The sequence below is a fragment of the Hypomesus nipponensis genome, chromosome 3 (assembly GCF_054491055.1).
Source record: "Hypomesus nipponensis isolate SF chromosome 3, ASM5449105v1, whole genome shotgun sequence".
Lineage (NCBI taxonomy): Eukaryota > Metazoa > Chordata > Actinopteri > Osmeriformes > Osmeridae > Hypomesus > Hypomesus nipponensis.
In genome coordinates, this window is record NC_140363.1 from 475,001 (window position 1) to 490,000 (window position 15,000).

The following is a 15,000-nucleotide window of genomic DNA, read 5'->3' on the forward strand; positions in this document are numbered from 1 at the left end:
CTTAGAAACTGAAATGTTGCAATATGCACAAGTAGTCCTTCATGAAAGGGGCTGGAAGCTGTTTTCATTTTGACACGAGAGAGAGAGAGAGAGAGAGAGACCACCTTGCATTGTCAATTGCCAAATCTGTATATGGATAAGTAGCCTATGGTTGTCAACTTATTTCGTACGGCCATACCAGCCTGGCAACGCCCGATCTCGTCTGATCTCGGAAGCTAAGCAGGGTCGGGCCTGGTTAGTACTTGGATGGGAGACCGCCTGGGAATACCATGTGCTGTATGCTCTTTTGCTCATTCACTTAGAAACTGAAATGTTGCAATATGCACAAGTAGTCCTTCATGAAAGGGGCTGGAAGCTGTTTTCATTTTGACACGAGAGCGAGAGAGAGAGACCACCTTGCATTGTCAATTGCCAAATCTGTATATGGATAAGTAGCCTATGGTTGTCAACTTATTTCGTACGGCCATACCAGCCTGGCAACGCCCGATCTCGTCTGATCTCGGAAGCTAAGCAGGGTCGGGCCTGGTTAGTACTTGGATGGGAGACCGCCTGGGAATACCAGGTGCTGTATGCTCTTTTGCTCATTCACTTAGAAACTGAAATGTTGCAATATGCACAAGTAGTCCTTCATGAAAGGGGCTGGAAGCTGTTTTCATTTTGACACGAGAGAGAGACCACCTTGCATTGTCAATTGCCAAATCTGTATATGGATAAGTAGCCTATGGTTGTCAACTTAATTCGTACGGCCATACCAGCCTGGCAACGCCCAATCTTGTCTGATCTCGGAAGCTAAGTAGGGTCGGGCCTGGTTAGTACTTGGATGGGAGACCGCCTGGGAATACCAGGTGCTGTATGCTCTTTTGCTCATTCACTTAGAAACTGAAATGTTGCAATATGCACAAGTAGTCCTTCATGAAAGGGGCTGGAAGCTGTTTTCATTTTGACACGAGAGAGAGACCACCTTGCATTGTCAATTGCCAAATCTGTATATGGATAAGTAGCCTATGGTTGTCAACTTATTTCGTACGGCCATACCAGCCTGGCAACGCCCGATCTCGTCTGATCTCGGAAGCTAAGCAGGGTCGGGCCTGGTTAGTACTTGGATGGGAGACCGCCTGGGAATACCATGTGCTGTATGCTCTTTTGCTCATTCACTTAGAAACTGAAATGTTGCAAAATGCACAAGTAGTCCTTCATGAAAGGGGCTGGAAGCTGTTTTCATTTTGACACGAGAGAGAGAGAGAGAGAGAGAGAGACCACCTTGCATTGTCAATTGCCAAATCTGTATATGGATAAGTAGCCTATGGTTGTCAACTTATTTCGTACGGCCATACCAGCCTGGCAACGCCCGATCTCGTATGATCTCGGAAGCTAAGCAGGGTCGGGCCTGGTTAGTACTTGGATGGGAGACCGCCTGGGAATACCAGGTGCTGTATGCTCTTTTGCTCATTCACTTAGAAACTGAAATGTTGCAATATGCACAAGTAGTCCTTCATGAAAGGGGCTGGAAGCTGTTTTCATTTTGACACGAGAGAGAGAGAGAGAGAGAGAGAGAGAGACCACCTTGCATTGTCAATTGCCAAATCTGTATATGGATAAGTAGCCTATGGTTGTCAACTTATTTCGTACGGCCATACCAGCCTGGCAACGCCCGATCTCGTCTGATCTCGGAAGCTAAGCAGGGTCGGGCCTGGTTAGTACTTGGATGGGAGACCGCCTGGGAATACCAGGTGCTGTATGCTCTTTTGCTCATTCACTTAGAAACTGAAATGTTGCAATATGCACAAGTAGTCCTTCATGAAAGGGGCTGGAAGCTGTTTTCATTTTGACACGAGTGAGAGAGAGAGAGAGACCACCTTGCATTGTCAATTGCCAAATCTGTATATGGATAAGTAGCCTATGGTTGTCAACTTATTTCGTACGGCCATACCAGCCTGGCAACGCCCGATCTCGTCTGATCTCGGAAGCTAAGCAGGGTCGGGCCTGGTTAGTACTTGGATGGGAGACCGCCTGGGAATACCATGTGCTGTATGCTCTTTTGCTCATTCACTTAGAAACTGAAATGTTGCAATATGCACAAGTAGTCCTTCATGAAAGGGGCTGGAAGCTGTTTTCATTTTGACACGAGAGCGAGAGAGAGAGACCACCTTGCATTGTCAATTGCCAAATCTGTATATGGATAAGTAGCCTATGGTTGTCAACTTATTTTGTACGGCCATACCAGCCTGGCAACGCCCGATCTCGTCTGATCTCGGAAGCTAAGCAGGGTCGGGCCTGGTTAGTACTTGGATGGGAGACCGCCTGGGAATACCAGGTGCTGTATGCTCTTTTGCTCATTCACTTAGAAACTGAAATGTTGCAATATGCACAAGTAGTCCTTCATGAAAGGGGCTGGAAGCTGTTTTCATTTTGACACGAGAGAGAGACCACCTTGCATTGTCAATTGCCAAATCTGTATATGGATAAGTAGCCTATGGTTGTCAACTTAATTCGTACGGCCATACCAGCCTGGCAACGCCCAATCTTGTCTGATCTCGGAAGCTAAGTAGGGTTGGGCCTGGTTAGTACTTGGATGGGAGACCGCCTGGGAATACCAGGTGCTGTATGCTCTTTTGCTCATTCACTTAGAAACTGAAATGTTGCAATATGCACAAGTAGTCCTTCATGAAAGGGGCTGGAAGCTGTTTTCATTTTGACACGAGAGAGAGACCACCTTGCATTGTTAATTGCCAAATCTGTATATGGATAAGTAGCCTATGGTTGTCAACTTATTTCGTACGGCCATACCAGCCTGGCAACGCCCGATCTCGTCTGATCTCGGAAGCTAAGCAGGGTCGGGCCTGGTTAGTACTTGGATGGGAGACCGCCTGGGAATACCATGTGCTGTATGCTCTTTTGCTCATTCACTTAGAAACTGAAATGTTGCAATATGCACAAGTAGTCCTTCATGAAAGGGGCTGGAAGCTGTTTTCATTTTGACACGAGAGAGAGAGAGACCACCTTGCATTGTCAATTGCCAAATCTGTATATGGATAAGTAGCCTATGGTTGTCAACTTAATTTCGTACGGCCATACCAGCCTGGCAACGCCCGATCTCGTCTGATCTCGGAAGCTAAGCAGGGTCGGGCCTGGTTAGTACTTGGATGGGAGACCGCCTGGGAATACCAGGTGCTGTATGCTCTTTTGCTCATTCACTTAGAAACTGAAATGTTGCAATATGCTCAAGTAGTCCTTCATGAAAGGGGCTGGAAGCTGTTTTCATTTTGACACGAGAGAGAGAGAGAGAGAGAGAGAGAGACCACCTTGCATTGTCAATTGCCAAATCTGTATATGGATAAGTAGCCTATGGTTGTCAACTTATTTCGTACGGCCATACCAGCCTGGCAACGCCCGATCTTGTCTGATCTCGGAAGCTAAGCAGGGTCGGGCCTGGTTAGTACTTGGATGGGAGACCGCCTGGGAATACCAGGTGCTGTATGCTCTTTTGCTCATTCACTTAGAAACTGAAATGTTGCAATATGCACAAGTAGTCCTTCATGAAAGGGGCTGGAAGCTGTTTTCATTTTGACACGAGAGAGAGAGAGAGACTACCTTGCATTGTCAATTGCCAAATCTGTATATGGATAAGTAGCCTATGGTTGTCAACTTATTTCGTACGGCCATACCAGCCTGGCAACGCCCGATCTCGTCTGATCTCGGAAGCTAAGCAGGGTCGGGCCTGGTTAGTACTTGGATGGGAGACCGCCTGGGAATACCAGGTGCTGTATGCTCTTCACTTAGAAACTGAAATGTTGCAATATGCACAAGTAGTCCTTCATGAAAGGGGCTGGAAGCTGTTTTCATTTTGACACGAGAGAGAGAGAGAAAGACCAACTTGCATTGTCAATTGCCAAATCTGTATATGGATAATGATGTGGGAAAAAACATCATACTGTTGTAATTATGAAGATGGTTAATGATTATGGACCCAAAGATATTTGTAATCACTCTTTGGAATATGCTATACTAATTGGAAACCATATTAATACAAGTTATATCATGGGAAACCAAATGTAAAGCTGTTTTGCTGATTACTGTTATTCCTAAACAATAGTTGGAGACGTGAAGCCCTAAATATAAGGTTTAAATAATTAAAGGATGAGTGGGGGAGAGGAGCATGTGTATGCTTTCATAAAAGACCAGGATGCATAGCTGTAATTTATGAGGCATATTTGTGGCCTTACGCCCAGAAGCCTACTACAGCTGGCTGTTCAAGGTCAGAAAGAGCCTAATTTCAAGCAGTGTCTATGTAGGAAAGTACCTGTTTTGAATCCCCTGAGACAAGGGACCCGCTTGGTAAGATTACCTAATGTCTACGAAACCAACTAATGTCGTACCATATTAACATACAATGGGGAGAAGACTATATAAGTTAAATTGTCCGGAGAAAACTTCAGTCTGATCCCGGGATCACGCTCACGTTCTGTTGGCAATCTTTGTTACCTGAGAACCAATAAAACACTTTGCATCAACCCTGCTGAGTTCCAGTGCTGTTTTTACATCTTGAGAAGTGACTGAAGACGTACAGAACTTCTGTTTCATCAATTGGCGAGCTACAACCAGGAGAAGTTTGAGAGATCCACCACGGGCCTGTGGGAAGAGAGCACCTCGGAACACGCCTTGGCCAAACAAATTTATAAGGTAAGCAGAGTTTTTATATACATCTGCTTAAATTCTGTGTGTTTCCGAGGTGTGAGCCCACCCTGCAGGCCAGGTAAACTGGTGCAATCTCTTCTTCAAAAGAACCTATTTCTTTTATTTAAAGTAATAAAACTATCAGAGCACTGAAACCCAGGTTTGATGCAAACATATTTTATGTTTGTATGTCTTGTACTGCTATTGGTGTGGAAAGAATGAATGATTAATATGTGTGCTTTCATTTAGATTAGAAGGTATTTGAATGTGTGAGGCATATGCGATATAGTTGGTTTCCAGAGATGGTTAAATCAAAGGAGGACATCTAATATTGGGTGTGTCGTGTGTTTGAATGTGTGAGGCATATGCGATATAGTTGGTTTCCAGAGATGGTTAAATCAAAGGAGGACATCTAATATTGGGTGTGTCATGTGTTTGAATGTGTGAGACATATGCGATATAGTTGGTTTCCAGAGATGGTTAAATCAAAGGAGGACATCTAATATTGGGTGTGTCGTGTGTTTGAATGTGTGAGACATATGCGATATAGTTGGTTTCCAGAGATGGTTAAATCAAAGGAGGACATCTAATATTGGGTGTGTCGTGTGTTTGAATGTGTGAGACATATGCGATATAGTTGGTTTCCAGAGATGGTTAAATCAAAGGAGGACATCTAATATTGGGTGTGTCATGTATTTGAATGTGTGAGATAAATGTGGTATAGATGGTCTCCTGAGATGGTTAAATCAAAGGCAGACATGGTATAGATGGTCTCCTGAGACGGTTAAGTCAAAGGCAGACATGGTATAGGTGGTCTCCTGAGATGGTTAAATCAAAGGCAGACATGGTATAGATGGTTCCTGAGATGGTTAAATCAAAGGAATGACAGAGCTGGTTAAAGCTCTATTATAAGCCGGCAGACTCTCTTGGGATAGGGAGTCGAAGTACTTTGTCAATTAGATAACAACTGCGCGCATCGCTGGAATAGCGATAAATAACGTCATTGGCCACAACTTAATGCTTGTGAATATGCTTTGTATCAGAATGAGTAGATATTCGACATATAAAGGACTGTAATTTACTGTAAATAGAGAAAAACACACACAGTGAAGTCTGCACATGCACCAGGAACATTAACATTAAATGTGGTAGAGTAAGGAAAGACAAGAGGCTTCAAAGTGTCTGCTGGACTGGGCGATAGCCAGACCTGCGTATTGCTCCTGGAACTCCGCGCCTTCACCTAAACAGTGATAGACGTGGCCGGCAGAGACAAGCGCAGCCTGGTTGTCGTTTGGGCAGCGGGTGATAACAAAAAAAAAAAAAAAAAAAAAGCCTGTACATCTCTGTGAGCCCATAAGGCTTGAAAGAGAAATGAACCACTAATAACTTGGGCACTCCAACCAGGAATAAAGTGGGGTTGTTATGGAAAGAGGCCTGAAAAAACATTAAATAGACACACTTATTCTGCCCCAGACAGTAAACCACACAGTTATAGATAAAGATTACAAAAAACAGTTTTGTAAGCCGATGGCAAGCTCAAATCCAATGCTTCATGATTTTCTCGGATCCTAAGTTGTGAGACGTGCAAAGCTGTTGGTTGAACGAATCCCTGAAACATTGGTAGTTGTGGATGGTTATCCACAGTTATAAGTGATAAAAAATAAAAATTGGGATTAATAAATACAGAAGCATCAGCGGATCATTTCTCATAGACTCTTTTTCTCTCTCCCTCTCAAACACACACACACCCACCCATTCACACACTTACACACCCACACACACACACCCACTCAGCCCCAGTTACACGCACTCGCGTACACATACTTCCACAAACCCTTACTCTCATTTACGCACACACATAGATCCACAAACGTTTTTAACATCCTTCAAACACACACACACCCACTCACTCAGACACACACACACACACTCAGCCCCAGTTACACACACTCACGCACACACATAGATCCACAAACATTCTTAACACCCTTCAAACACACACACACCCACTCACTCAGACACACACACACACACTCAGCCCCAGTTACACACACTCACGTACACATACTTCCACAAACCCCCACTCTCATTTACGCACACACACGTCCACAAACACTCACTCACATTACGCATACTTCCACAAAGCCTCACTCTCATTCACGCACACACATAGATCCACAAACATTCTTAACACCCTTCAAACACACACACACCCACTCATTCAGACACACACCCACACACACCCACACACACACACCCACTCAGCCCCAGTTACACGCACTCGCGTACACATACTTCCACAAACCCTTACTCTCATTTACGCACACACATAGATCCACAAAAGTTTTAACATCCTTCAAACACACACACACCCACTCACTCAGACACACACACACACACTCAGCCCCAGTTACACACACTCACGCACACACATAGATCCACAAACATTCTTAACACCCTTCAAACACACACACACCCACTCACTCAGACACACACACACACACACACTCAGCCCCAGTTACACACACTCACGTACACATACTTCCACAAACCCCCACTCTCATTTACGCACACACACGTCCACAAACACTCACTCACATTACGCATACTTCCACAAACCCCCACTCTCATTCACGCACACACATAGATCCACAAACATTCTTAACACCCTTCAAACACACACACACCCACTCATTCAGACACACACCCACACACACCCACACACACACACCCACTCAGCCCCAGTTACACACACTCACATACACAAACTTCCACAAACCCTCACTCTCATTTACGCACACACACAAACATTCATTCTCGTTCCCTGTCACACACTTTCGCGCCCTCTCTCTGTCTCACTATTCTTTGTTGTTACTCGCTGAGTTGTGTTTGAAGTTATCGAACAATAGACACGGGCTTGGCGGGGAGTAGCGCCATCTGCAAAAGATAAGAGAGTGACTGCTTTCACAACTAGGAGCAATGTTGTGTGTGTAAAAAGCAGGAAGCGGCTCCATAGTCGGACAGGAAGAGAGACACTAGAGATAGTGTAATACTGACAGCAATCGGAAGTATCAGGGGACTGTGATTACTCTAAAGTACACACAGAACTGAATGAACAAGTACAAGTTATTGTTGAACACATCAAGGATCCTAGAGTTCCGGTTTTGACTACGGTGTGACATTTTAAAAATTGGCATACTGATTACAGTAAGATAAAATACTACTTCTTGCTTATTCTACTTTGAACAATGCACACAGACATAATAGTATTCTTTGATTAAAGAGAATAATAATTAAAAAAACAAAAACAAAAAAAACAACAATAATATAAAATAACACGCATTTGGAAAAGCTGAGAATTGACAGAACAATCAGCTGTTGAACTTAAAACTTGACAGATTGCCTAATAGTGACATTCTGCCCTAGAAGATAATTTTTCCCTGACGTGTCTTAACAGTAAAACAATTGGCTAAACTCTACAGGTTGGAGCAGACCACAGTAGCCACTATCTTAGTGACTTTTGTTTAAAAGTGCCAGTAGGGCACACAATAGTAGTACGGGACAGGCCAGCCACACATCCATCTCTCAGGATCATTGTTGTTCCCAGCGGGCTAAGTGGAGATAGGAAGCAACCAGACCTCCATAAACAATAGACAAAAGAGGCTGGTGTAGGACCCCAACTTAGCTCCAGTGAGCTAACTGGGACAACTAATGAGCTATTTTGTAGAAATTAAGAAAACGGACGACCAAACAGAGTTTCCCAGGTCCTTGGTCAGCAGAACACAACACATTTATACAGGGATCATTCACGGGAAAAACTGTGGGAAGGCTTTGGACAGCCAGGTGACAGCTCCAATGGAGGTAATAAAAAATAAAGATGCCACCCAGACGACAAAAAGTTAATTAAACAGTTCATGACGAAATGGCATGCTCACAATTCAGTTTGGCCGAAAGGAGGATCCTTTGATTTAGCGTGCTGTGAGGAGGTGGAGGTCAACATAAAGCCCCATAAATCTAAAGATTTGAAAGAAGACGAGGGAAAAGGAAGTGCTAGGTTGGTTTAGAAAGGAAGGACACAGACGCCAGCAGATAGCAAGAAAAAGACGGAAAATACGAAGTGATGAAAGAAGACAGAGAAAATAACCAATCCAACAGAGACAGGAATAAAGGAAGCACAGGGACAGAGCCCCACCGCACCAGTGTGGCCATTGGAGCCACCCCCATATTTAGACATACCCATTCAGAACTGGACTGTATCCAGTCTTAAACACGGGCCCAGAGGGTGGAAAAATGTCAGGACAACTACATGGAGATTTTACTTTCACCCTGGACACAATACCAGAACTATCAGATCTACCAGAAATCCACACCGGGCCCAGAGAGGCGATGATACCAAGCAGGAGAGAGTCGCACAAGGCTGGCATGGAGCAAGAGGACAGGATGTCGGCATGCAGCAGTGAACAGTCACAAGACATTCGAGACAGACTGGAGTATCAAGAGAAAACTACAGCAAAAGCAGACGTGGCGCACCTGGTGGACAGACTGAATTACCTGGAAGAAGCAAAAAGAAAAGATTCCATCGAAAATGAACTGAGAAGGTTAAGACATCATGACCGTCGAGAACTCCACCAAAAAGAGGGTGAGGACTCCATCACAGCATCTCCACAAGCAACTCATCACTCATCAGGGGCACGCCCCAAACAAAAGAAGCAGCGGGCACGAAGAGTGGGACAACCTCAATCAGAAATGTGAAGGCTGGAAAGAGAAAATAAACAAGATGGAGAGTGAAATACACAATCTAACAACAAAACTACAACTCCCCGATGTTATGAGGTCCACACCTAAGTCGACGCCTGAAGTCAGATCAAACGAGGATCCCCACAGCACATGGCATCAGCTCAGCGACAGGAGGGCCCTGCACCTAAGTCTGGAAGGCCTCATCACTCCGCAAGATGGAAGAACCGAAGCTAGACAACAGCAGGCTGAGGAAGTGGAGAGGGCTCCAGACGACGGACAACGACGCAGGCGACGCACTCACCAAGAACAACCACAACAGTGGGTACGAGATGGAGGAAGACTTGGGAGAAGATCCAGCCTAATCAACCACCTAGATGGGGGGACAACAGAGGATCCAGACGATCTATCCCAGATATGCCCCCTGGTGGTGAAAGGAGCTGGGCAACATCCCCTGTACGTACCGTGGTCATTCACGGACATGATTGGCCTGGCAGGGAGACTGCCTACGCTCACTGACGGAGCCAACAAATGGATAACAGCACTCGAAGAAAGCACAGCAGGGGTGACATTGGCTCTGGGAGATATAAAGGCTCTGCTGATGCATATGGCCGGAAAACAGATAACAGAAGAAATTTTCCACAATGCGCAACTGCCAAGGGTGGTGAGCGGAAACCAAGCGGACAGCGTAGGGTTTGGAGGTCACCGCAATCAAGTGTGGGCAGAGCTAAGGAAACACTACCCAGAGAAGATGGATCCCTCCAAGCTAGATGGCGAAGTGCCGAAAGACGACGAATGTCCATCAAAGTTCCTGCACGTTTTCCAACGCAGATGGAGAGACGAGACTGGGGGTGCCTGGAACACCAACAACACCACACAAAGACTGTTTATGCTGATGGCGAAAAAGGCAATGCCACAAGACGTGCAAAAGCGCCTGGATGGTGTGGTAGGCCTGATGAAAATGGACTGGCCATTGTTCTCAGAACACATAGTCCACCATGTGGATAATTGCAGAAAAGAAAAACGGGAAGCAGAAGAACTGAACAAACAACTTGTCAACAAGCTAACACAACTACAGCTGGGTGAACTGTGTAAGCAAAAGAAAGACAAGGCCAAGACGCAAGCCCCAGTTATAACGGCACAGGCCATGGTTCCCGATAACCTGACACCCCAGGCCCCAGTAATGTTCCAGCCATCACCCCAATCTCCTGCCCCACCAGGACCCGTGCAGGCAGCATCAGTTTGCCCTCCAACTCTCACCCTACCAACAATCCATGTGCACATTGGCTCCTCAGATCAACCCTGGAAGGGAAAAGGAGGACCTGCCCAACAGAGTGGGAAACCCCGTGGGGGAGGAGGACGAGGCCAACCCCCACAGCAAGATGGCCAAACACAGCCCAACCCCAATCTGACGAACAATCAGCCACAAAATGCACGGAAGTGCTGGGCATGTGGACAACAAGGACATTACAAACAAGACTGTCCAACAAACCCGCCTGTGGGGCCTGCGGCAGACTGGCAATAGAGGTGCCCAGAGAAGCCTGAGGGGGAAAAAATGTCGCCAGTCATCTCATTACAACCACGAGAAGAACCCACCATACCAGTTACAGTGTAAGGACAAGAACATGCCTTCATGGTGGACACAGGAGCGACGTACTCATGCATTGGAAAAAATGGCTTCAATCTCCCCCTCTCAAATTCATCCATCCGAACTGTAGGCTTTTCTGGGAAAACACAAGTGATTCCACTTACGGAGCCACTCACAACGAAAAATTATTGTAGCGCCTCTACTGTACTTAGCGCATACTCCCATCAATCTATTAAGAAAATACATTCTTTGCATATTAAAAGCCAATAACGTGTGCACCCAAAGCGGCCTGCGAGTGGAGTTCCAAGAAGATCCCTCAGCAAACCAGATGATGCCACTGACGGTTGAAAAAAGGAACTACAACATGTCTTAGGTCCACTAATGAATGTAAATACTCAAAAATCCCCAGAGCCAGACACCACCACTAGCGTACTGGCTACAATTGTGGCCCCACAAGAATCTTCATTGATCCAGTCATGGGAAGAATGGGAGCCATGGATCCAAGCATTAGTAGGGAAATCAAGACCACAACAAATGCCGCTCCACTGCACTCTTCTATATGACAAACATCAAAGTCACACAGACTATTTAATTTAATTTATTCATTTATTTTGCAGGGACATTAGCGCACTAATCAACAGCAAAAACTAAAGAGGCTAATGTTCATCTGCTGTCCCCTGCCAGATGTTTGAAGGCAGCCTAAAATTATGCCGACTGTTGGATAGAGTTGATAAAAAAAAAAGAAAAGAAAGTACTCTATCAACAACCAGGATATCTTTGTAGGCCCCGAAGGAGCTGCCACAACTTTAACACTCCCACCAGAATACTAAAAAAAAAAAAAAAAAAAAAAAGAATCTTATATTAAATACAGGACTCTGCCCCTGCGTTACATTAATGACAATCTCGCGAATTAGGACCAATACTAAGAGTAGCTTTACAGGAATTAGAATGGAGGCCCACAAATAATACACATATCCCCTGACACACGTTATAGAATTTCAGTAAAGTTAGGGACAGCTGAGACAGTGGTAGTGAATATAAAAACATCAACAAAACTATTTAAATGTAAAACTATAATGTAATGTCAGCTTTGAGAGCATTTGTTAGAACAGAAACCCCTCACGTTATGATTAAAACATAAGACAGATGTAGGTTATATAAAGGCAGCAGAACCCATACATGTAAAAGTAAAGCAAGGAGCAAGATTACCCTACCGGAGACAACACCCTCTCCGACACCACGCTATAGACAGGATTAGATCCACTATTAAGGATCTAGTGAATGCAGGAGCCCTAGAAACAAAAAGCTCCTGTAAAACACCCATCTTTCCAATAAGAAGCCAAACTCTAATGATTATCGATTGGTACATGATCTGCGAGCTATTAACTCCATTGGAGACGTTCCAAAGGTGATTGTTCCTGATAACCACACCATACTATCCAACATTCCGCCAGGCACCAAATGGCATACAGTTGTTGACCTGTGCTTTTTTCTGTTTCCGTACATTCAGACTCACAACACCTGTTTGCTTTCACCTTTGAAGGTAAACAAATTACTTACACCCAATTATCCCAGGGATTCCTGGACAGTCTAGCTGTGTTTCATCAATGTTGGCCCAGGACTTGCAGAATCTGCAGGTTACCAGGCTCCGAAACATCAGACGATAGGGTAAATGCTTACCTTGATGGGAATGACGGGATACAGCAGACCATGGATTTGTGAATATTCCCCTCAAAACAGCACCTTTGCGAGCCCTTACTAGGGCTGCAGGGCTGGCAAGTAATGCTGCTACATTGCAGTGGACCAAAGAGGTGGAGGGAGCTTTTTAGCTCTCAAAAGTGACATGCAATCTACCCCTCACCCTTGGCAATCCCGTTTACTCAAAACCATTTGATCTATATGTTGCAGAACGATCTGGATATGCTACTGCTGTATTGTTGAAAGACACGCCCATGGGGAAACAACCATTAGCCTATTACAGTACACAACTAGATAATGTAGAGGCAGGACTGCCACCCTGCTATCAGAGACTGGCAGCCACTGTTCTTTGGTTTCAAACAAGCATCATCATAGACAATGGGACACCCAGTAATTTTGTACACATCCCATCCCATATGCCTTATTCACGACCCCACATTTAGTTTTGGAACAGGCCAGAAGAACTGATTACGAGGTCATACTGTCAGCTCCAGAACTAACCATTCAAAGGTGTGGCACAGTGAACCCATACCTGTGTTCATGTCACTGATGTCTTTGCTATTAGGGATGCGCATGGTGGTCACCATTGCGCCAGGGGGGTGATTATAGATCACTTTCAAGTCGTACGAGGGTCATCATATTTAGCAGCCACAGTTGATATTGTTATGCGAATGCAAAGTATGTGAACATTATAATATCAGGAAAGCATTTTCCGCTCCCATTGCACACAGTCCAACAGCAGACGAACCATTTAGACATCTAATGATAGACTATGTAGACAAGATGCAACGTATAAGAAGACTGAGATACATCCTGGCAGTGATCTGTCGGTTCAGTGGATGGGTAGAGGCAGTGCCAATTGTAGAACCAGATTCCTGACCAGTAGCAACATTTTCTGTGTAGAGAGGTCTTTCCAAGATTTGGGATCCCGGATAGCATAAGCTCAGACAATGGACTACATTTTGTGTCCAAAACATTTAAATTGGCATTAAAACTGTTAACAATCAAACAAGGTTTGGCAGTGTTTATCATCCCCAGTCACAAGGGACAGTCGGGAGAGCCAACTGTACCTTAAAAACCAAGGTAGCAAAGATCATGGCTGATGGTAAGTTAAACTGGGTAGGCCTACAGACCTTACCGCCGGCACTAATGATAATGCGCCCGAGTACTAACCGCCTGAAAACCAACCGCCTGAATACTAACCGCCTGAGTACTAACCACCTGACATTTATAACACCGCATGAGATGACTACGGGAAGACTTCTTCCAGTTCCTTATTTAAGAGGACCCATTGAGGGTCCCTCACTTGAAGGAATTGGGAAGGGAGGTAGTGTTTCAGCAGGCGAAAGGTGTCAACAAGGAAAGGGAAGCAGAGATTCCAGAGAACCAGCAGACGGTTGCACCTGGAGATTGGGTCTACGCGAAGATGAACATGGAAGACGATCCCAACTGGCTGACTGACCAACAACCCAGACCACCAGCAGAGACCCATCTCCACCAGCCCCACTGGACCAAGCCCCGGTGTGGCCACCACCTTTCAGCTCACCAGGACCATCACACCGGATCCAGCGGCTCGATGACCCAGGAACCACCAGGCTACGATCCAATGACCAACCATCACCTCCAGGAGTCCAGACCATGGAAGGTGAAGCAGAGGATCCAACGGGAGGAGAATCCCAGATGGACCCACGGATGAAGACACGACGACCTGCTCACCGGACCCTGGACCGCTGAGACCGCACGGCGGATTGGAGACGTGTCACTGGCTAAGTTTAAGAGCCTCCAGAGACGGGTGTCCAAAAAGATAACACAATGTTTCAATACTGCATGACGGAGAGGACGAGTACTACAACGGCGGAGGCATCGTTACGAGAAAAAAAGAGCGTCGGAGGAATGAGATGACGGTTCTTCGCAACAAGAACCGGGTGCTGACACGCCGCAATGAGGAACTGAGGATGATGGTGGAGAACATGCAGCGACGTTGGGACGACTACGAACGCGCACACCTCCCGGATACACGGGGGTATGATGACTACGAGTAAATATACATGCTCACCTTCATCACTCAGTGGTAGTTATGTGGTTTACCTGTTACACAGCAGTATTGTGGAATGTGAAGAGGTCTGTCCCTGACTTACTGATTGGTTAACAACAATTAAAAAGATTGGTTATCCTATTATTTACATGTGGTTTAGATTGATCTAAATTTAAGAAAGTGTTTGCTCTAAACCTGGCGAAATTAAGCTCATGAGCACACAACCCGTGATCTGAACTGTTACTTATGTTCCGTGTATTATCTACAAGTT

The 15,000-nt window shown here is 45.3% G+C and overlaps 7 non-coding genes and 6 pseudogenes across 7 annotated transcripts; all 13 read left to right on the top strand.

The window, feature by feature from the left end:
• The first annotated feature begins 164 nt into the window (after window positions 1–164).
• On the top strand, window positions 165–283 carry LOC146297209 (5S ribosomal RNA; annotated as a pseudogene).
• Window positions 284–455: 172 nt separating this feature from the next.
• LOC146297210 (5S ribosomal RNA) lies at window positions 456–574 on the top strand. The gene has a single exon (XR_014742238.1). It is a non-coding gene; the product is annotated as a 5S ribosomal RNA (ribosomal RNA).
• Window positions 575–738: 164 nt separating this feature from the next.
• LOC146297211 (5S ribosomal RNA) lies at window positions 739–857 on the top strand (annotated as a pseudogene).
• A 164-nt stretch (window positions 858–1,021) lies between these two features.
• LOC146297212 (5S ribosomal RNA) lies at window positions 1,022–1,140 on the top strand (annotated as a pseudogene).
• Window positions 1,141–1,320: 180 nt separating this feature from the next.
• LOC146297213 (5S ribosomal RNA) lies at window positions 1,321–1,439 on the top strand. Its single transcript, XR_014746597.1, has one exon. It is a non-coding gene; the product is annotated as a 5S ribosomal RNA (ribosomal RNA).
• A 184-nt stretch (window positions 1,440–1,623) lies between these two features.
• LOC146297214 (5S ribosomal RNA) lies at window positions 1,624–1,742 on the top strand. Its single transcript, XR_014742245.1, has one exon. It is a non-coding gene; the product is annotated as a 5S ribosomal RNA (ribosomal RNA).
• A 174-nt stretch (window positions 1,743–1,916) lies between these two features.
• On the top strand, window positions 1,917–2,035 carry LOC146297215 (5S ribosomal RNA; annotated as a pseudogene).
• A 172-nt stretch (window positions 2,036–2,207) lies between these two features.
• Window positions 2,208–2,326, top strand: LOC146297216 (5S ribosomal RNA). The gene has a single exon (XR_014746546.1). It is a non-coding gene; the product is annotated as a 5S ribosomal RNA (ribosomal RNA).
• Window positions 2,327–2,490: 164 nt separating this feature from the next.
• LOC146297217 (5S ribosomal RNA) lies at window positions 2,491–2,609 on the top strand (annotated as a pseudogene).
• A 164-nt stretch (window positions 2,610–2,773) lies between these two features.
• LOC146297218 (5S ribosomal RNA) lies at window positions 2,774–2,892 on the top strand (annotated as a pseudogene).
• Window positions 2,893–3,061: 169 nt separating this feature from the next.
• LOC146297219 (5S ribosomal RNA) lies at window positions 3,062–3,180 on the top strand. Its single transcript, XR_014742255.1, has one exon. It is a non-coding gene; the product is annotated as a 5S ribosomal RNA (ribosomal RNA).
• Window positions 3,181–3,362: 182 nt separating this feature from the next.
• On the top strand, window positions 3,363–3,481 carry LOC146297220 (5S ribosomal RNA). The gene has a single exon (XR_014738406.1). It is a non-coding gene; the product is annotated as a 5S ribosomal RNA (ribosomal RNA).
• Window positions 3,482–3,651: 170 nt separating this feature from the next.
• On the top strand, window positions 3,652–3,770 carry LOC146297221 (5S ribosomal RNA). Its single transcript, XR_014742263.1, has one exon. It is a non-coding gene; the product is annotated as a 5S ribosomal RNA (ribosomal RNA).
• Window positions 3,771–15,000: the final 11,230 nt, after the last annotated feature.